Here is a 22017-nt window from a genome sequence, read left to right on the forward strand (position 1 = left end):
CAAAAGAGTATATTTAAGGAAAATTATGTCAACAGCTCATTGAATGTTACAAGAATTTAGGGAACAAGTTGAAGGAGAAAATGAACAGAAAGGAGGGAAGAAACTTTTAAAAGAAAAAAGGTCATCCTAGGGACTACAAGTCCAATAATTTCTTTAGGGAAATCTTTCATGACATAGATATTCATTCTGAAGCTCCTTTAAGTCAGGGTCTATTTCTTTATCCTTTGTACTCCTTCCTGTGCCTCAGGATTGTCTTTTGGACACAGTGACCAATAAAATGAATAAATGTGGTTTTCTTGGTTGCTAACTTTAATTGGGCAGTTGATAAGAGCAGCTCCCATTTATAGCACACTAAAAGGACAAAATCACATTGAATATAATCAGGTCCACAACACTTGCTCGATCCTCTGGCTAGGCCATTTCATTGGCTGACCCCAGGGCTAGAATGCCCTTCTTCTTCCCCACTGCTAGGGCTTCCTTTGAGACTAGGTTCTGATCCAATGCCAGGGCCTTCCCTCTGCTCTGTATCTCTTTTACATAAAGGAACTGTTTACACGTTGTCTCCTCTATTACAAGAGGAGTTTCTTGGGGGGAGGGTCTATGTCTTCTTCTTTTTGTGTCTCTGTGCTTAGTGGAGCATCGGATACAATGAGTAACTGCTCAACAATTGCTTGTTAATCAACTGACCACAAACATCTTCAACTTGATATGACTGAAATGGAAATCATTATATTTCTGCCCAAACCCATCCCTTCCTTTGATTTCCTTTAATTCTTCGGAAGGTTGCCCATCCTTGTTTTAGACACTCAAGTTTTTAACCTTGGAATCCTCCTGTCTTCTTACCTCCCCTGCAGGGCCTACTGCCTCTTTTCATTACTTCTAGGACCTTCCCTCAAGGTTAGCTCCTCATAATTTATCCCCTGAATCACTGCCATAGCCTTCAAAACTGGCCTCCTGGTTTCCAGTCTCTTTCCTTTCCAGTTTATTTTCTGTACAACTGCCAAACATATTCCCCAAAGACAGCTGACCATATCATTACTCACAGTGTCAATGGTGCTCCTGTGACCCTCATAACAAGGCACAAGCAGGAGGCCTGGCTCTCCATTCTGGCTCCCAACTTCCTTCACATACTTTTTCCAGGCAGAGTGGTCCTCTTCTGCCTTTGAACAAGTGGCCCCCCGTGATTTCTCTGTCCTGGTCTTCCTTCTTTGCCTCCTGAGCCGCCTTCTCCATAAGGCCTTTTCTCATCGACCCAGCTCTTAGCTTTCCTTTCTTTTTAAAATTACTTTATATTATTTTGTATTTACTCACATGGATCCATGAGTCAGGAAGAACCTGAGTTCCAATTCTTTTCCTGAACCTCTGTTTGCCTCAGTAAAATGAAGTTAATAATAACACATCTACACCATAAGATTTGTGAGGATAAAGTAAGACAATATTTGCAAGGTAAGCGCTTTGCTAACCTTTAAACTTCTTTAAGCACTAAAAAATGCTAATTAAGCTCCTTGAGAAGAGGGGATGTCTTTGAACTTCCTTTGTATCACATGGTTTGGCACACAGAAGGCATTTAATAAATGCTAGTTGACTGACTGACCAACTGTGATGTGCACACATTATAGAAAGGAAACTCTCTGAGGTCAGCGGTTATTTTTGCACAGGATCATGCCTAGAGGAGACCCACAGATGGCACTAGATGAAAAGGCAAGAAGCAACAGATGACATGAGCATCTGCAGAGGTTGGAAAGCTGGGTTGTGATCCAGTTGAGGAGTACCCCCAGGACCAGGAGAAGGGGGTAAGAGCATGGATGCTGGGCTTTAGGAAGGGGCAGGAGCTGGGACCTTGGTCTGAATGAATGCTAGCCATGGGAATGGTGGAAGGAGCAGCTGCTCTAGTCCTCCTCCAGGAGGACCTGGCCACAAGTCAAAGTGGCCGCCTCTGGCAAGAACGAAGATGCTGCTCTGGGATCTCCATGACCAGAGGTCACCTGGACACCAGGAGAGAGGAGAATGAGAAAATGTGCAGTCAGGGAGTCCTGTGATGAGCTGGGGAAGAGGATTCTGACAAGCCCAGGCTGGCTGGTCACTCACAAGCGTTCTCCCAGGACTCAGGGCTCATCCACAAGAAAGCTCAGAAGTCATGACCAAAATCTCCTGGTCAGGACATGCAAGAGCTGCCATTCAAACCCAGTGCTCTGACTCCCTGGCCAGTTAATGCTCTTGATGCCAGGCCACAACACCTCCCACAGCCCTACGTGGCCAGGGTAAAGGTGTATTATGGTCAAAGTAAAACACAGTCATGGGATCACAGAATTATAGGTTCAATGACTTGGCCAAAGTCACACAGATAAACTTAGGGAGGTAGAATTTGAACCCATCCCTTTAGACTCCAAAGTCAGTAGTCTTTCAGAAATTAGGCTGAATTTGCTGGTGTACAGGCAAGTTCCACTAGAATGAAATCTAGAGATGAATTTTGCTTGGTCATGATTTATTCATTTGAATTTAAGCAAGTTAAAAAAAAAAAGACTTCCAAAATGATGCTTTTGTGATGTCATAGCCTTTGTACTGCTGCTGCTGCCCTCTACTGGGCAGAAGAACAAATGACAACTTTTGTGCCCCATTTACCTTGACTAAATTAGAATGTGTTCATAGGCCTATGAAAAATGAAGAATGAAAAAACGGTATATATGTAAAACTCCAACCAAAAAAAGAACCCAAATGGAAAATCACAAGAGGCAAACACATTAAAGCTGCCACATTAAGAACCAGTGCATCATAAGGCCCAGAAGCTAACCCTTTTCCTAGTCTAACCCTTTTCCAAGTGAGGGGCACTTCAGTATGATGCCAGAAAAGTTAAAAGGCTCCTTAGAGAAGTGTATTTTTAAAAGTAACAATAAACTAGAAGATGGCTCCAAGACCCATCGGTGAGGGTGTCAGTCTCCTCTTCTACAGAGAATGTTGGGAGTTTCCCATACTGGGTACAATTTGGGCAAATTTTTTTCCTTCTTCATCAAAGCACCCCTGTGCCTCACCTTTCAATGAGGAGAGGAATAAAGGTACATTTCCTTCTGGGTTACCAAAAAATACAGGCCTAGAGGATCACAAGGCACCTGTGTGATTTACAGGCTACCCATCATCTTTCCTATCTATCTAATGTCCCTCACACAGGCAGGACAAGAAGAGACTTGAAACCGTTAAGGCCAGATGACTGATTAAACATTTGCTGGATGCTCTGAGGACCTTGTGGTAGGTGCTGTGTGTACAGATACAAAGAGCCTGCTCTTTCATTTGATAGCATCTGCATGAATGGCAATTTCATAAGGAAAGAGGGGTAAATGCTGTGTGAATGGAACAGAAAAGACACACTCAGGGAGATGACTGCTTTCAGGAGCGGCCAGATATGTTCTAACCCCTGGAGCTCCAGTGGGCCTGGCCATCATGCTGCTCCTCAAACATGCTATGCCATTTCACGGGCTGCCCTTCACACCTAGGACTGGGCTCCCTGGCTTCCTTCAAGTCTCAGCTAAAGTCCCATCTTCTCTAAGAAGCCTTTTCCAGTGTTCCTCAAAAGTAGTGTCTTCTCAGGCAGCTAGGTGGCGCAGTGGATAGAGCACTGGCCCTGGAGTCAGGAGTACCTGAGTTCAAATCCGTCCTCAGACACTTAATAATTACGTAGCTGTGTAGCCTTGGGCAAGCCACTTAACCCCATTTGCCTTGCAAAAACCTAAAAAAAAAAATGTCTTCTCTCTGAGATTATATTTTGGTTGTACATAAATTCAGACTGTCTTCACCATTAAGACAGTAAGTTCCTTGCAGCAGGGACTGGGTTTTTGTTTTGTTTCATTTTACTTGGTATTTCTAGTGATAAGACCAAGGTTGAAATTTGTATTATTATCAAACTGAAGCCTCTTTAGGAATTGGGTGGGAAGAAGCCTTGTTTTAATAAAAACAAAAAAATTTAAGATTTACAAAGTACTTTACATAGCTATCTAATATGATCCTTAATCAACCTTGTGCTATTATCTCCATTTTTTTTCTAACAGATGGAGCAAACTGAGGCTGAGAGAAATTGAGCCTGGATTCATACAGCTATTGATTATCTGAGGTCTTTTGAGTCCTGCCTAGCTACCTGTGCCAAAGTGTGCATGTGCCTGTTGATGTTGAATTTTACTCAGAGTGGGGACCTACTGGGAAAGACTTACTGGTAAAATCCTACTCTCCCCATAGAGGATCCCTGGAATCATACAATTAGGAGAGGCCACGTGATGAAAACTTTAAACCTAAATTCAAATACAAATGTGTATATGAGGATTACTTTTGTAGACATATTCTTGTGACTACTTGTCCAGTCACAATAATTTTTTTCTTTTTTTTGATTTTTCAAGGCAATGGGGTTAAATGGCTTGGCCAAGGCCACACAGCTAGGTAATTATTAAGTGTCTGAGGCTGGATTTGAACTCAGGTACTCCTGAATCCAGGGTCAGTGCTCTATCCACTGTGCCACCTAGTCACCCCAGTCACAAAAATTCTTAAGCTGAACTAATTTTGTTTTGGTAGAAGACAAGTATAGATAGCTACAGAACTAAAATGACATCACGCCTCAAACTGTCACAGGAACAGATCAATTATAGAAGAACAAGGAATTCCTGATGAATTCCCTTGGCTACCCTGTTAATAAACCCCAATCCAAAACAAGCAGATAGACCTGGGATTTCCTTCTTCCCCAAAGTTCCAGGGAGTCACTGCTCTACCTCTCAGTTCCAAGGAGAAATACCCTTAATACCTATTGGCAGTACTAAGACTTGCTGGGAAGGGGACTGAGTATACTTTAGATACTGAAAAACATTTGGCATAATTCCATTGAAAAGCACATAAATGCATAGTTTTTTCCCTTTAAATTTAACACATACAAAACAGAACTTATTCTCCCCAAACTTTATCTCCTTTAAACTTCCACATTTCTCTCGTTATCAACACCATGCACTTTTGGGAACTAATTTTGCAACCTTGGAATCATCTTTGACTCATAATGCTCCCTCAAATCCTCATATCCAACCAGCTGCCAAACCCTATCGATTTTGCTTCTTCACATTCTGCCTCTCTCCTCACTAGTCACTAAAATACCTTCACACACCCTCACTTCTCTGAACTGCAGAAATAACTTCCTATAACTTCCTAACTGGTCAACCTGTCTGCAGGATCTTCCCTCTTCATTTCCTTTTCTGTACAGCAACAAAATAGATATTCCTAAAATATAGCTTGGACTGTCATCAATCTATTCAAAAAGTAGTCACTGGTTCCCTACCTTTTGTTATGGCTTGCCTTGCCTATCTTTCTTTGCCTCCCACTTTCCTTTCTCATCTTATTTGAGATGACTACACTTCAGGCACCATTCTAGTCAGTCTCTGACCTCATGTGCCTTTGACAAGGGGAATGCCTTCCCTTCTCACTTCCACCAAACAAGATCCTGAGCTTACTTTAAAGTACAAGTAGCCCCCCACTTAATGAAGTCATTCTGGATTTTCCAGTACTTTATGAAGTCACTTGGTACAACTTTGCATGAATTTTATAAAAATAATTCCCTAGCCTCCTCATTAGAGGGCAAGGACAATGGTTTTTGATTTTGTCTCCCTAGCAGTTAGCACAGCACTTGGTACATGGTGGGCACTAAATAAATACTTGGTAAATTCAATGTCTAATTTGAATCCAGATTCTCTAAGCCTTAGTATTGCTTGGTTAAAAGGAAAAGGTAGTAGATGTGTGGTCAGTGTACCTGAGCTCAAATCCTACCTGATATTCATGATCTATGGGCCTTGAATGTCTTTAAAATGAGGCAGGTATATATTCAATTCAATTCAATTCAATAAATCTCTATTAAGTATCCCTAATGTATATGAGATACACACACACAAAAGTGAAAGCTGTTTATAAAATAACCAGATCAGCCTTGACAAATACTCCAGAACTTATACATCCCAATGTTTTGCTCAAAGCATTCAGGAATTTCTTTTTGGAAATGTCCTTTAGGATTTTGAATAAAACATAATAAACATTTCAGTGGTGACAAATCCTATCCTTTAGTTCAGGGTCTGTATTTTATACATTTTAAAATTTCCCACATAGTATCACAATACAGCAAGTTTCAACAAATATTTAATGAATGAATGGACTAGGATGGAATTGTACTTTCTAGGGGGTAGAGAGGATAATGAAGGTTATCCTCTATAAGGGAAACTATCATTTTTCTTCCCTCCCAAAGGAAAGACCTGTGTTAAGTAACATGAAGATGCTCCATAATCATATCACATGAACGATTCTCTAGAAATGATATATGCAATGACATACGAAATTCTCAAACCACTGTTCAGACTTTCAACTACAACTAAGCAAAACATAATGGTGCTTTTTTCGAAATTTAGGGTGATTTGTGGATTTCAATGTAGCTTTTATTGGGCTGCAACAGAACTGGTTTTAGCAAATGATTATGGAAGAAAAATTTTAGTTAATTTAATATTTTTGGTAGCATATATATATATATATACATATCATTAAAATGATAGATGTCATGTGCCATCTAGAAGGCATGAAAATAAACATTTAATATAAGAAACAATTAAAAACACATTTCCAAAGGTTTCCTCAGTATCTCCATTTGGATGTCCTTGCTGGCACCTCCAATTAAGAATGTTTAAAAATAAAAGTATCTCTCTCTTTTCTCCCCCCCTTCCAAGGTCTAAACTTGCCCTTCCTTTTGATTTATTTTTATTTTATCAGTGGATTACCATTCTCTCAGGTTCTAAAGCTATAAACATTGTTGCTACATTTCACTTGTCCCTCTTTCTCATCATCCATATTCAATTCTTTGCCAAGATTCTATCTCCATTGCATTTCTTGACTCTAGCCCTCTTTCTCAATTCTGCTGTTATCTCTGAATTACTATGAAAGCCTGGAACCTATCTCCTCTCCTTAATAAGATTCTGAGATAAATCTTCCATGGACAGAGTACTGACCACATCATTCCTCTATTCAGAAGTTTTCTTTCTGTTGCTTCCTACACATAAATGATACTCATTAGCCTGGTAGCTGAGCAGGGCTTTCTACATCATGTGTGACTATGCCTTTCTGGTCCTATCTCTTACTCCTCTTTGCATTCATTAGTTTTCCAAACTATATACAGTAGTTTCTACCTGTCATTTTTTGTAAGGTTTTGAATTTTATAAATTTCCACCATCCTCCCTTCCATATAAAGCAGTCTTTATGTGTTGAGAGAGAAATCATATCCTTGAGGAGAAAATAACATAGTAGAGATAGCAAAATTATGCTGTACATAAGACACTTTAAAAAAAAAAAAGGGAGGTAATGGACTTTGGTCTTTGTTTAAATTCCACAGTATTTTATCTGGATACAGGTGGTATTCTTCATTGCAGGTACTCTAAATTTGCCCCTGATGGTTCCCCTGATGAAATGAGCAAATCCATTAAGGTTGATCATCACCCCTATGTTGCTGTTAGGATGTACAGTGTTCTTCTGGTTCTACTCATCTTGCTCAGCATCAGTTCATGCAAATCCCTCCAGGCTTCCCTGAATTCCCATCCTTCCTGGTTTCTAATAGAACAATAGTGTACTGTAACCTACATATACCACAGTTTGTTCAGCCATTCCCCAGTTGATGGACATTCACTCAATTTCCAATGCTTTGTACCACAAACAAAGCTGCTATGAATATTTTTGTTCAAGTGATGTTTTTACCCTTTTTTCATGATCTCTTCAGGGTACAGAGCCAGTAGTGGTATTGCTGATCAAAAGGTATGCACATTTTTATTGCCTTTTAGGCATAATTTCCAGATTGTTCTCCAGAAAGATTGGATGAGTTCACAGCTCCACTAACAATGTATTAAGTGTCCCAGATTTCCTACATCCCTTCCAACATTGAATATTGTTCTTTCTGGTCATATTGGCCAATTTGATAGGTGTGAGATGGTAAGGATGGTCAGTAACTTAATAACATTTAAAAAATTTCTTTTTGTTAGTAAAGAACTAGCCATGTAATATGAATGGGCATTTTTAAATGCCAGTTTTTGTGGTGTAATTGTGAATTAGTGATGCCATACATTGGCCTGAAGCCTGGCATGTTCATCTTCACTTTCCTTCCCTCTGCTTTTCAAATTCCTCAAAAATAAATCTTATTGTAGACTTTATCATCTCTTTTTAGAAATCCTTTCTAAGACTTTTTGACATAGTTTGATTGTTAGTTCATTATGAGAGAATTTGGTTGGGGGATTTGTGTTTATATCGTCTTAGCTTGGTAATGATAGGAAGAGCTTGACAAGTAGGCAGCGTGGGGAAGTGCAGAGTAAACTTTACATGGAGACCATTTGCTGGCTGGAATGTGACTACTCTAGCCATTACCAGTGTGTAACAACCTGACTACTTTGAATTTTGAGCCTCTGATGTAAGCATTTGGTCAAATTTAGGGCTTCTGGACCATATCTTTAGGATCAGTGATATACTCAAATCAAAGGAGCACCTACTGTACAGGAATAGAATGTTATGAGATAGTATGATGACCTGCATAAAGTATTTGAAAAAACTACAGTATACAGATTATCAGCTTTGGGAATTTTATCTGGGGAAAAAAAGTGATGTTTCTTAATTCTATTCACTTTAGAGTTTCATCATAATTTGTTTCACATATGGAACTGAACATTCTCATTCACTAGTTTATATAATTTAAGTCTGACTATTTTTTCAAAATGTAAAGAAAGGAAAATGAAAGATCTTGAACTGTCATGCATAAATAACATGTAATCTTTAGCCTTATTTCGTCCTACAACAAAAACAACAAAAATACCAAGGTGGTGACTTAATACATAAAGTAGGACTGATAACATACTAGGTGGAAAATACTATTCCTGTTACGTTTTTCAAGGAAGTTAACTGCCAGACAAATTTAATTCATACCACTGACATTTATGCTTTAGATTTCTATTTTGAAAAAAATGGAAAATGCTGCCCTCATGCTGCTTTTTTCCTTTAAAAAATGAAATGTTTTTAGAACCTTAGTATTCAGTTCAATTCAAAAAGCTTTTATTAAGTGTTAGGCATGGTTATAGGCACTATGAATATCCTCAGTTTGATCCTAAAGGGTGAGGCAGTAAGAGCAGAGAGCAAGGAACACTGGAACTGTGTTTAAGTCCTGGCTCCAACATTGGCTAGTTGTCTATATCTTGATAAGTCAATGAACTTCTCTGACCTTTAGGCTTCTCCAACTGAAAAATGGGGACAACATCAGGCATATCACCTACTTCACAGAGTTCTTTTGAGGAAATGTTCTATTAACAAGATCCATAAGGAAATGAACCGTGTCCCATCTAAATTTTGTGTTTCTTCCAACCCCTAGCATAGTGTTGTACACAAGACAAATGTTTAATAAATGTTCTAGAAACTGGGTAAGTCCTTAGTCCAGTCCTTCCTAGCAATATACTTCTTTGGTAATGCTTTGAACCCCAGTGGTCAAGATGTGGAGTTGTCTAAGCAGACCCAAGTTTGGGCATAGATGAAGCAAGTCAAGCTTTTTCTAGAGGAAGAAAAAGAGAACCCTTGTCATGCTAGAGGCTCCATGTCAGTGAACCAGCACAGGCTATGCCATAGTAGAGACAATCAGTAAAATTTCTAAAGATGACCTTCCCTTGGCTAAACACTTGCTTTAATTCTCAAAGATGAGACCGTCATTTTTCAAAATTCATTAACATTTACTAAAAAGTAAAAATAAACAAAATAACTCTACTTAAATTTCCTAAAAGGTTATTTTTTTAAATAACAGGTCTATTCCTTATGATAGGATTTTGTGCTGTTTTTGAAATTGCAAATGAAAAAATTGTAAGTTGTGACAATTTACTAAATACTGTCAGTCTATACTGAAGACCAGATCTATACAGTAAGCACAGTGGACACTCAAAAACTTGGAACCTGGGAGTTTTCTTCTAATGGGATTTTTTTTGGTTTGTTTTTTGCAAGGGGTAGGGTTAAGCGACTTGCCCAAGGCCACACAGCTAGGTAATTATTAAGTATGTGAGGCTGGATTTGAACTCATGTCCTTCTGACTCCAGGGTCACTATCAATCTGCTTAGCTACAGAGTTGCACCTTCTAATGGGATTAAAAAAAAATATGGTAAGGAGAAAAATCAGAAATTTATCTTGCTATTGTTGGAAGTTAGGGAATCAGTTAAGCAGAAAAATAATAAAATAATTAGAATGTGGTCAATAAAGGAATAGTATATCCCCTTATGAAAAAGCAGGTAATTTACTGAGAACCATACATTCAATATATTACTACTTCAGTATTATTTACATTTAAAAATTATTCCTTAGGGATAAGAGAATATTGCTTCTTTGTTGAAAGAACTAATAATATTCAGATAGGAGACAACTAAGAGTCCCTCTGAGCCAAATATAGCCGATGTAAAAGAAATGAAAATCATCTTCTATAACACAAGAATGCTAAGGTTAACTTTCTACATATGCTTATGCTATCAGTTTTCCTCACCTACAAAGACAGAACTGTATAGTGAACTGACAACTGATAAAATTATAGGATTCATGAATTATCATGACTGAATAGACTGCATAAATGTAATTTGTAAAAGACACATTTGTTCTTTTAAGAAACTAAAAGCACCTGTTTTTCCTCTTTGAAAGGATTTTTTTGCTCATTTTTGAATAACAAACTTGACATAGTCCAATAAAGTTAAAAATCTACACATTTCAGCATTTAATAATTTCATCCAATTTAGCCTGATAACTACAGTAAAATTTCGAGTTAATAACGCAAGGCCTCTGAAGGCTTTAATTTTCAATGAAGCATTTATATATTGAGCTGCAAGTGTACATTGGATGAGTGGGTAGCGATATATGAGTTGAGATAGTATTGCAAAAAGGGAAACAGGATAAGTAAAATGTTAAAAAAAAATATATATATATATATAATATATACATATGATAGCACTACAGATGAATATAGTAGTGTTGGTATTATTGTGTTAATATGGTATAAACTTAATCAGTATGTAGTAGTAATTTAGGAATTTATATGCAGTACTTGCTTTCAGCTTCTTTGTATATGGAATGCCATTGTTGTCAACATTTGTAAAGTTCTTTAAAAACAAAGTTTTTAAACTCATATAAAAATTTAGTCACTTAACTTCATACTCACAAAACCAACTTCAAAAATACACCCAGAGGAACTGCACATTGAACCAAAATCAGTTTATACCTCTTAATTATATCAAAGGTACATACTGTATCTCCAGACTGAAATTTCCCTCGAAAACTATGTCTCATACTTCTGCTTTCCCATCACCCATCAGAAGGATGAGTATTCTGACAGTCCCTCAGACAGAGAGCAGCAGACCAAGGGTGCCTTTCATCACAAAAGGGCCAACAGTTCAAAATTTTTTTTATTTTCCATCTTTTGGCATTATGATGATGCTACATTCTTATAGTCATTTTTGGTTTTGCTTTCTTTGCTAATACTGATATCCAAACATTTGTGGAAATCTGTTGTTTCATGTTTCATTTTATCATTAAAACAAAGATGCTTTTCTCATTTCCTTCTCATAGCAACAACAAAAAACAAACAAAAAAACCCAAAATAAAAACCTGAAACGAACCAACCAACAGCAATGGTCTAAAAAAACCATCCAAAACAAACAAAATTTTTTAAAAAAATCCATCTCATTCAAGATTCCTTTGGTCAGTTAACTTACTGTCCACTAAAGCCTTTTAGCTTTCTACTTTCAATCTTAACTCTATGTATAATAACAGAATCAGAATAATAAGGGAACCTAGATGAAAGAGGACTCAATTTCTTATGCTGGAGAATCAGATGGACTACAGGAGGATTCTGAAACAGGTTTGGTCACCTGATCAATAAGTTGGAGACACTCTCCCTGATCATCATGATTTCTCAAACTGCTCCAAAACAGCAATTATGGTCTTAAACATTAAGAAATCCAAACAACCCTAATGAACTAAGAGCAGAGAAGAAATAATTCTTAATAGTCTTTCTTGGCATCCCTTCCTAGCAGCAACACACTCTGGAAGGGCTCTACAAGTTTGCAATAGAATTCAACTCCTCTTCCTCTTCCTCTTCCTCTCCTGACAGACCCAATTCCAAGTACTAAAAGCTTATTCTGGCTGCGACTGCAGTGGAACAATACTCTATGGGCAATAGTGCAATAGAATTGGAGGAGGGGGGGGGGGGGGAGAGAGAGAGAGAGAGAGAGAGAGAGAGAGAGAGAGAGAGAGAGAGAGAGAGAGAGAGAGAGAGAAAGAGAGAGGGAGGGAGGGAAGGGGGGGAAAGAGAGAGAGAGTATTTGTGTGTGTCCAACAAAGTTGAAAAAATAGGTGGAATGAACTTCAGTTAGGTCAATTCCTTTCCATCAGAAATAGGGTAGAGATCAGGTCCTGTGAAAGGAGAATCCTCTAGCACGAAATCAGGATGAAACATTTTTTTATACTCTGCCCCTAAGAAAACCATTATCAAAGGGAAAGGAGACAGAATAATAGTGAAATATAAATAAATGAAAATTTTAAAATTATCAAAGACCTAAGGAAGAAGAAAACTCAATTAAAGATCTTGATCAGGGGTGGCTAGGTGGCACAGTGGATAGAGCGCCAGCCCCAGAGTCAGGAGTACCTGATGCCAAATTCAGACTCAGACACTTAATAATTACCTAGCTGTGTGACTTTGGGCAAGTCACTTAACCCCACTGCCTTGTAAAAACCAGAATGAATGAATGAATGAATGAATGAATGAATGAATGAATAAATAAAGACCTTGAGCACAAACAGATGAACCAAGAAGGAAATATGATCCCTTGATCATTAAAACAAGTCCAGATAGTTATGAATACAGACTTGATGATACAAAAGTCCCTATGGATTCCCAAGGGGGCATGGAATCACACTAAGATATTCCTGAATGCTTTAAAAAAGGCAATAAGTATTATGAAACACTATATTTTATAGGTAAATTCATCTCATTCAGTTATAATTAATGTGTATTTTCCTCGATCTATTTATCTTCTATTCTTCTATTTTTTCTTCTCTTTTTTTTCTGACCCTTCTCAAAAGTCTTTTTGCTTCTAACCATTGCCTCCCTTAATCCATCCTCTCCTTTACCCTCCTCCCCTTTTCTTTTATTGCCTTCTTTCCCTCACCCCCCCCCCACTCACAATTCCCTTTTGGAGAAGTAACATCTAGAGACAACTAAGTGTGTATACATAACCATCCCTCTATGAACCAATCCTAATACTCCTCCCATTTTTCCTTCCTGTTTAAAAGCTTTTCCCTGTGTACCTGTTTTATGTGAGAAAATTTTCCCTGTTCTACCTTTCCCTTTCTCCATCTCTCAGGATATCCCTTTTTCTCATTCCTTAATTTTTTTTGGAGATCATTCCAACATTATCAATTCATACCCATGCCCTCTGTCTATGTAAATTTCTTTAACTATTCAAATAATTATAAAGATCTTAGGAATTATGCTTATCATCTTTCCATCGAGAAATTAAACAGATTAACTTGGTTCAGTCTTTATGATTCCTCTTTCATGTTTACCTTTTTATTATTCTTGTGATTGAATGTCAAGTTTTCTATTCAACTTTGGGCTTTTCATTGGGAATGCTTGAAAGTCATCTATTTTGTTAAAAATCTTTTTTTTTTCCCTTCTGAAAGATTACACTTAGTTTTGTTGAGTAGGTGATCCTTGGTTGGAAATCTAGCTTGTTTACCTTCTGAAATATCATATTCCAAGCTCTCTGCTCCTTGAAGGTGGAAGCTGTTAAATCTTGTTTAGCCTGGCTATGTATGGCTCCACAAAATTTGAATTGTTCCTTCCTGGTTACTTTCTTCTTAACCTGGGAACTCTGGAATATGGCTATAATATTCTTGGGAGTCTTGACTTTTGGAATCTCTCAGGAAATGATCAATGGATATTTTCAATTTCTACTTTATCCGCTGAATCTAAGATATCAGGGTAATTTTCCTTGATAATTTCTTTTTTTTTCCAGCCTAAATGCTTTTTATTTCTCCAGTAAACATAACTTTTAATATAAAACCTTTAATATACAAATTGCATATGCAACAATAGCCACAGGGACAAAGGGTAGAGGACAAGAATTGAGGGCCAGGAGATGCTTCCATGTGCATCCTCTTTTGCTTTGTCTCCAAAATACAAGAACCATCTTAGTCTCCTGTAGCCAGAGAGATCATATATGGTCCCAGAAGAAGTTAAGTGCAGTCTTTTGGCATTAACACCTAGAGTTTAGGGGTATGGGGTGTGGTTTACAATGAGTATATTTGTTATTCCTACTCAGAGAAAATCAGTTGGTTAGTTCTTGATCATATCCTCTGATCTGGCCAAGAGCTAGAAGGAATGATTCATATTTGAGTGGAGGTGCCACCAATGAAAGAGGGTGGCTTTATCTTTAAATAGTCCCTCAAAAATCACATTCTTGGCACCTAAGGAAATGGGCCTTCCCAAGAGTTGGCAAGATGTAGGCAGGAATAAAAAAAAATCTAACTGGGAAAAGAGTGGCAATCAGCATACTGGTAGTCATCCATCAAAACTACCAAGATTACTAATGAGCAACTCACTGATTGAAAATGGTTGGGAAGGTGAAGAAACTAAGGAAATAACACAACATGAAAGTGGGGGAGGACTCTCCAGTTATAGGTCAGGTAGCTCATAAGCAGCCCCAAAACAAAACAAGAAGAACCCACCCACAAGACTTAATATCTTTGCAGAGTCATAATACCCTAAAAAAGACAGGAGAGAAGGCAAAATTCTCAATGAGTAAAAGAGCTAAAGTACCATCTCCTCTGCAGACCTGTAAGAAAACAGGTAAATAGTCTTTCTGGGTTGAACTACTGGACATAGCAATGACATGTTTTCCTTCACATAAGGACCAGTTTAACTGGCATGGCATACAGAGCCCTAATCCAAGTCCTCCAGGTTGGCCCCAGAAATTTTCCAGCAGGCAGAACAAAACCATTCATTTGGTAGAGATCCAGGTCCATCATACTGCCTAAGCCTCATTTTTTTCCTTAGTTAGATTCAGTCCATAGAGTTTTCAGGAATGATGCTGGGGGCACAGTCTGGAAGATCTAATCCTTTGGTTGGGGGACAATTCAGAGATAGCCCCATGCTTAAGAGAGGATCTTGGTTTTCAATGTCCTCCAGTTTGTCTGTGGTACTGTCCTAGTTGATATGGAATCAAGTTACTCGGAGATTAGAAGCCAAGATGTTTCGCTGGAACTGAGAGAAGTCTGGTTTCAGGGGTGGGTTCTCCCAAAGCTCAGGGTTGGTATATTCATTGTTGACATAATAGCCAACTCAGATGAACTCTTGCCCATGGTAGGTGCAAGTTATAAGGACCACAGTTACACCCACTGCATCAGTTTCTGGGATTAGGGAGGCATTAGGGGCATCTGCCTGAAAGACAAACATGTGTCGCCCGGCTGGAACTGGCCCTACTAGTACTGAATCCAATATTTGGTCAAACTCTTCACTCTCTGCTGAACCCACATAAATGATTTTCCATTCTAAGTCGTCTTCCAAGGCTTTGCTGTATTCGAAGCTGATTTCAAACTGGAAGGGGCTGTGGAAAGGGCTCGGGTTCTCCAGCACCGCCACATTCAGAACCAAAACTTTGGCCATGGCCTTGCGGAGTCAGGAAAAGAAGGGCGCCCTCCGAGCAGCTGCCACCTCTGCCGCTGCCGCGCTCCCTCTTGCGTCCCCTCCGCGCAGTTTCCACACCAGATTGAGGTGGCATTCCCCCTCCCATCCCCCCAATAATTTCTTGAAATATGTCTAGGCTCTTTCTTTGATCAGAACTTTCAGGTAGTTCAATAATTCTCAAATTCTCTCTCCTTGAACTATTTTCCATGCCAATTTTTTTCAGAAGTGATATTCTGTATTTTCTGCTTTTTAAAAATTCTTTTGACTTTATATTTAATATATATTATTTCCTCCTCCCCAATTACATGATAAAACAATTTTAAAACCCTTTTCTTAAGTTTTGAGTTCCAAATTCTATCTTTCCTTCCCCAAGACAGTAAGGAATAAAGACTATTCATGTGCAATTATGTAAAACATTTCCATATCAGTCATTTAGTATAAGAAAGGCTGAATAAAAAAAGAATGAAATAAAGTAAAAATAACATACTTCAGTCTCTATTTAAACAACATCAGTTCTTCCTCAGGGGTAGATATTATGCTTTATCATTAATCCTTTAGGAGTATCTTAGGTCATTATATTAAGAATAGCTAAGTCTATTCACAGATTTTCATTGAATAATATTACTTCTACTGTGTACAGTGTTCTCTTGTTTCTGTTCACTTCACAATGCATCAGTTCATGTAGGTCTTTTCAGGTGTTTCTAAAATCATCCTGTTTGTCACTTCTTATACACAATAATATTTCATTACAACTTGTTTAGCCATTCTTCAGTTGATGGACATCCCTTTAATTTCTAATTCTTAGCCACCACAAAAAGAGCTTTATAAATATTTTTATATAATTAGGTCTTTTTCCCTTTTTAGGTGGATATAAACCTAGTAGTGGTATTGCTATGCACAGTTTCATGGTCCTTTGGGAATGTTTATCATTTTTTAAATCTTAATTAGCTTCCATTTGTCAAATTCTAATTTTTAAGGAATTATTATCTTCAACGAGATTTTTATTTTTTTTCCATTTGGCCAATCCTACTTTATAAGTTCTTCTCTTCAGTGGATTTTTGTGCCTCTTTTATCAAGCTACTTATTCTCTTTTTTATAATTCTCTTGCATTATTCTCTTTCCCATATTTTTTCTCTATAATTCATCTCTTTCTCTCTCTTATAGAAATACTATTTAGATTTTGAGTCCAATTAGCATTTTTTTCTTTGGGTCATCCTGCTCCTCTTCCTTACAACCACAGCAGTTTTTTTTATGACCAAAGCTTTTTTTACTATTTGTTCATTTCTCCAGCCTATTTTTTTACTTCATTTAAAGTTGAGCTCTGACTCACATGGAAGTAGGTAAGGCAATGTCCCAAGCTTTAAGCTTTTTCATGTCGATGTTTTCAGAGCTAGTTCTAGGGATTCCCAAGTTTTTGATGCTTCCATGATTCTGGGAGAGGCCCATCTTTTCCCCTGAAAGAGGATGTTCAGTGTTTCTGGGTAGTTGATTCTCGGTTGCAAACTAAGATATTTTGCTTTCTGGACTATCATATTCCAATCCCTACGAGCTCTTAATCTAGATGCTACCAGATCCTGGGTAATCTTGACTATGGAGTCTTGGTAATTGAATTGCTTGTTTCTGGCAGTTTTTGGAAGTTTCTCTTTGATGTGGGAGTTTGGGAATTTGGCTATAATATTACTGGAAGTTTTTCTTTTGGGATCTCTTTCAGGAGGTGACTGGTGAAATCCCATGATTTCTATTTTATCCTTTGCTTCTAGGATCTCAGGGCAATTTTGCTATATTATTTCTTGGAAAATGAAGTCTAGGCTCTTTTCCTGATTGTGGCTTTCAGATAGCCCAATAATTTTTAAATTATTTCTTCTGGATCTGTTCTTGAGCTTGGTTGTTTTTCCAATGAAATATTTCACATTTTCTTCTAATTTTTGGCTTTTTGGGAAGAGTTTTATTTCTTCCTGATTTCTTGCAAAGTCATCAGCTTCCTTTAGTTCCATTCTGCATTTGAAGGAGTTATTCTCTTCAGAGAGCTTTTTTATCTCCTTTTCCAGCTAACCTATTCTGCTTTTTAAGGCATTCTTCTCCTCATTTGCGTTTTGTTCTGCTTTTTCCATTAGGTCTAAACTGTTTTTTTTTTAACATTTTTTCCTCCACTCCCTTAATTGTTTTTCAAAGTCTTTTTTGAGCTCATCCATAGTCTGAGCCCATTTTCTATTTCTCTTGGAGGTTTTGGATATGGAAGCTTCAATTTTGTTATCATCTGAGTATGTGTTTTGATTTTCCATGGGACTAAAATAATTCTCTATGGTTGGATTCTTCTTTTTCTGTTGTTTATTCATTTCCTCAGCCCAAGAATAATTTACAGCACTTCCAAGGCTTTGGGGTCTTTTGTTTTTTTTTGGGGGGGGGACACCCCACTGGGACCTTTATTCCTCCAAGGTCTTATGCTCTCTTGCCTGTGCTTTGATATATTGATGACCACCTCACTTCTCTCTGCCCTGGAGCTGTAAGGAGGAGTCCTGCTTGGCTATCTTAGTATGGAAGCCCAAACTGCAACCTGGGTCTGAGTGTAGGCAGACAGCAGATCCTACCCAAAGGGAGAGCAGAGAAATTTCTGCAGTCTTCCTTGTCTCCCTTACTGTCTGTGGGCTTTACTCTGTGGGTGCAGGCTGCTTTCTCTAGATTCTCACTGCACCTGCAGCTGGTGCTCCCTCACTCCACACTTATTCTGGTGCAGCAGAATTCTCTCCCCACCCCTTCAAGCTGTTCCAGGCCTGTGCTGTGACTGGGGTTTTATCTGACTCCTTTTCCTGGTGAAACACACCTTTCCCGTGGAATTTCTAAATTATCTTGGACTGGTAAAATGTATCACTCAGTCTTTCTGTGGATTCTGCCCCTATAAATTTTGGCTAGTCATAATTTGTTGGCTTTTGGAGTTTTGGGGCAAAGGAGTTCTGGGGAAATGCTGCCTTCACACTGCTATCTTGGCTCTGTCCTCTTCCTGAGCTTCTGAATTGTTATTGGGACATGCCCACAAGAACCTCAGTTCCTTCCATGTCTTATGAGAGGCTCCGACTGCTCTCTTGGTCTATACTCTGGTCTGTGGATGACCACAGGTACTCCCCTCTGTCTGGGAGCTGTGAGGAGGATCCCTGGTCTATGGCAATAGGGAACCTCAGACTGCATCCAGGCTGTGATTGTAGACAGAGTACCAAAGTCCTGTTCCAGGGACAGAGGAGAGACCTCAACAGTCTCCCTCCACCACCTTACCTTCTGTGGGGTGAGTGCTCTGGGAGTAGCTGCTGGGCAGCTGGCTCCCTTTTGGGTGGCTCTGTGGACCTGTTCTTGGAACCTGGGCTGCACTGAGGGCCACATTGGCCTGGGCTCCACACTCTGGCAGAGGCTTCCCTGCTGATCTTCCAAGTTGTGCTTGGTGTTCCCTGGGTTGTCAGGTCAGGAAACTGCTTCTGCTGTCACAAGCTCGTATTTCTGGGGACCCAGACTCCCCATGGGTTGTTCCTGGAAGGCTGGAGCTCTTTCACTCCTGTGTGGTAATCCTGGCGATACTACTGTACCCTCCAACCCCATGGAACAGTGCCTTCCCATGATCTTCCAGGTTACTTTGGGCTGGAGAATTGCCTCACTGGATCTTACTGTGAGTTCTGGCTCTCAAAAATTTAGTTAAGAATAATTATTTGAAGGTTTTGGAATATTTTGGAAGAGAGCTCCCAGGAAAACCTGTCCTCATGCTGCTATCTTGGCTTTGCCTCCTAATGGAGGATTTCAAATTTATTTTTTTCTAGGTTTTTTGGTTGCATGCCCAATTCATTGATCTGATTTCTATTTTACTGATATAAACATTTAGTGATATAAACTATTCTGTAACTACTACTTTGGTTGCATCCCACAAATTTTGGCATGTTGTCTATTGTCTTTATCTTTAATGAAATTATTTATTGTTCTTGTGATTTGCTCTTTGACCCACTCATTCTTTAGAATTAAATTATTTAATTTTTCAATTAATTATAAACTATATTTATAAGGTTCTTTATTGTCTGAAAGGGACATAATTATACTTCTGTTTTCTGCCTTTTGTTCTGCAGTTTTTATGCCTTAATATACTAGGTCAATTTTTGGGTAGGTGCCATATGTCCCTGAGAAAAAGAGATATTCCTTTCTATTTCCATTCAATTTTCACAAGGGGTCTATTATATCTAATTGTCAAAAATTCTGTTTATCTCCTTAACTTCTATCTTATTTATTTTCTATTAGATTTCTTTGGTTCTGAAAGAGGCAAGTTGAGGCCCCTTAAAAGTAAGATTTCACTATCTATTTCCTCCTGTAACTCATTAAACATTTTCTTTAAGAATGAGGAAGAAGGGGTGGAGGCAAGATGGTGACAGGAGAGGATCCTCTCTTAGGTGCTCTCTCTCAAAACTTATAAAATAAGAACTTTAACTGAATTTTCGAGAGACAGAATCCACAGAAGGATCCAGTGAGGCAGTTCTCCAGTCCAAGGTAACCTGGAAAAGAGCGGAAAGGCTTGGCTCCATGGGGTTAGAAGGATGGCCGCCAGAGTGAAGGAACTTCAGCCTCCTGGAGGCAGCCCCACGGCGCTGGGAGCCGCAGCATGGCAGCAGGGGCAGTTTCCTGACCTAAACCCTGGGAAGCACTGGGCACAACTTGGGGGATCATGAGGGGGGACCTCTGCCAGAGCAAGCTCATGAAGCCCAGCCCTCAGGGCACTCAGTGAGCAGTGTGGCCATGGCAGCCCTTTCTACCTTGAAAGTATAACCAGGGTTCTTTGTTCTTTTTGGTCCTCCTCTGTACCTGGAACTATGATCCTATATATGAGCAATGTAACAGAGTTTAGACTCAGTACCAGGAAAGCATTTCCTGTAATCTCCTTCTGTGAACTGAGAGTTTGGAAGCCACCAAAGCTGATGCTATCACTTCCAAGGCTTGCTGCTGGCCTGAATGAGTGCTTCCTTCACTGAATCTCTGCATTTGCCCCAATGAGATTTTTCTTGCTGACCTTCCAAAATGATCTTGGGCTAGAAAATTGCTTCAATCCATCCTTTTGCTGATTCCCCCACTCTAGAATTCATTTTAAAGCGTTATTTTAATGTTACTTGGAGGGGAATTTGGTAGAGCTCAGAGAATCCTAGCCTTTATTCTGCCATCTTGGTTCCACCCTGCTCCTGTCAACCTCTTAAGTTTTCTTAGGCTGGAAAAATGTCTTGCTCTGACTTTTTCTTGGCTCTGCCACTCTAAAATTTGATTTGAGGTGTTATTTTAAAGTTGCTTGGAAAGAAATATTGGGAGAGTTCAGATAATTGGCAACCCCTAATCCACTTGGCTCTACCCGCCTCATTTGTTTAGTTTCAACTTTTTTTTTCTTTTCTCATAACTCTGGGGGGGAAATAGAACTACATATTGGGTAATGTAGGTAATGTAAAAATTGACATCAATAAAAAATTTAAATATACCATATTATATTTAAAAGAAATACTAAATTAAAAGGATTTTAATTCAGATAACACTTTTGGTTATCTGACTAAAGTTATTACACTGAAAATCCTGTGAAAATCCAGTCCTGTGGCTCCCCAAATCAATGAGCTACACTAAAACTGGAACATTCAAAGAACATAATAGTTACATTCAAGACTATAGTCATGTATGAAATAAACAATATATGGCGATCATTAGTGGGTTTAAAATCCATTACCTATACAATAGTTTTAACCCACCAAGGAATTCCTAAAGTACACATAGTGCTGCCCAAAATTTAAAGGTGTTAAATGTATGATGGACAGACAGCATGGCACGAGGCATTTGTCAGTAGACAGGGTGATGAAAGAAGTACCAAAAATAGCAACAAAAGAAACAGAGACTAAGTAAGTCTACATTAATGTGATTCTGGCTCCTAAATGAGTTTGCTATGTGTGTGATGTACTTATTTGATATTCTCTTTGGAAAACTGAAAACACATATCATATTCCCTTAAGGACAATAAAGACAAAGGCCAAACTAAAGGATTTTAACTAAGAGTTTTCATAATGCTGAGAGTGACAGGAAAATGAGTCTAAAAAATGTGAGCTATTTTAGTGTAGGTTGTAGAGTACCATCTGCAAAACCATGCAATTTATAGTCCCATAGCTTAAAACCAGAGCAAAAAGATTATCACTAGAAGGAGGCTGCTTTTCAATTTTGTAGATAATAAATCACCTCATTTGGTACCGTTAACATTCCTGACTTGACTAAACTGACATGAATATAACTTA

The 22017-nt window shown here is 38.6% G+C and overlaps 1 protein-coding gene and 1 pseudogene across 3 annotated transcripts in view; both read right to left on the minus strand.

The window, feature by feature from the left end:
- SBF2 (SET binding factor 2) overlaps positions 1-22017 on the minus strand; it is a 483290-nt gene that overhangs the window by 216701 nt on the left and 244572 nt on the right. The window lies entirely within an intron of this gene.
- On the minus strand, positions 4-22012 carry LOC141518350 (histone chaperone ASF1B pseudogene; annotated as a pseudogene).

Source organism: Macrotis lagotis, chromosome 3, assembly GCF_037893015.1.
Source record: "Macrotis lagotis isolate mMagLag1 chromosome 3, bilby.v1.9.chrom.fasta, whole genome shotgun sequence".
In the NCBI taxonomy this organism is placed as follows: domain Eukaryota; kingdom Metazoa; phylum Chordata; class Mammalia; order Peramelemorphia; family Peramelidae; genus Macrotis; species Macrotis lagotis.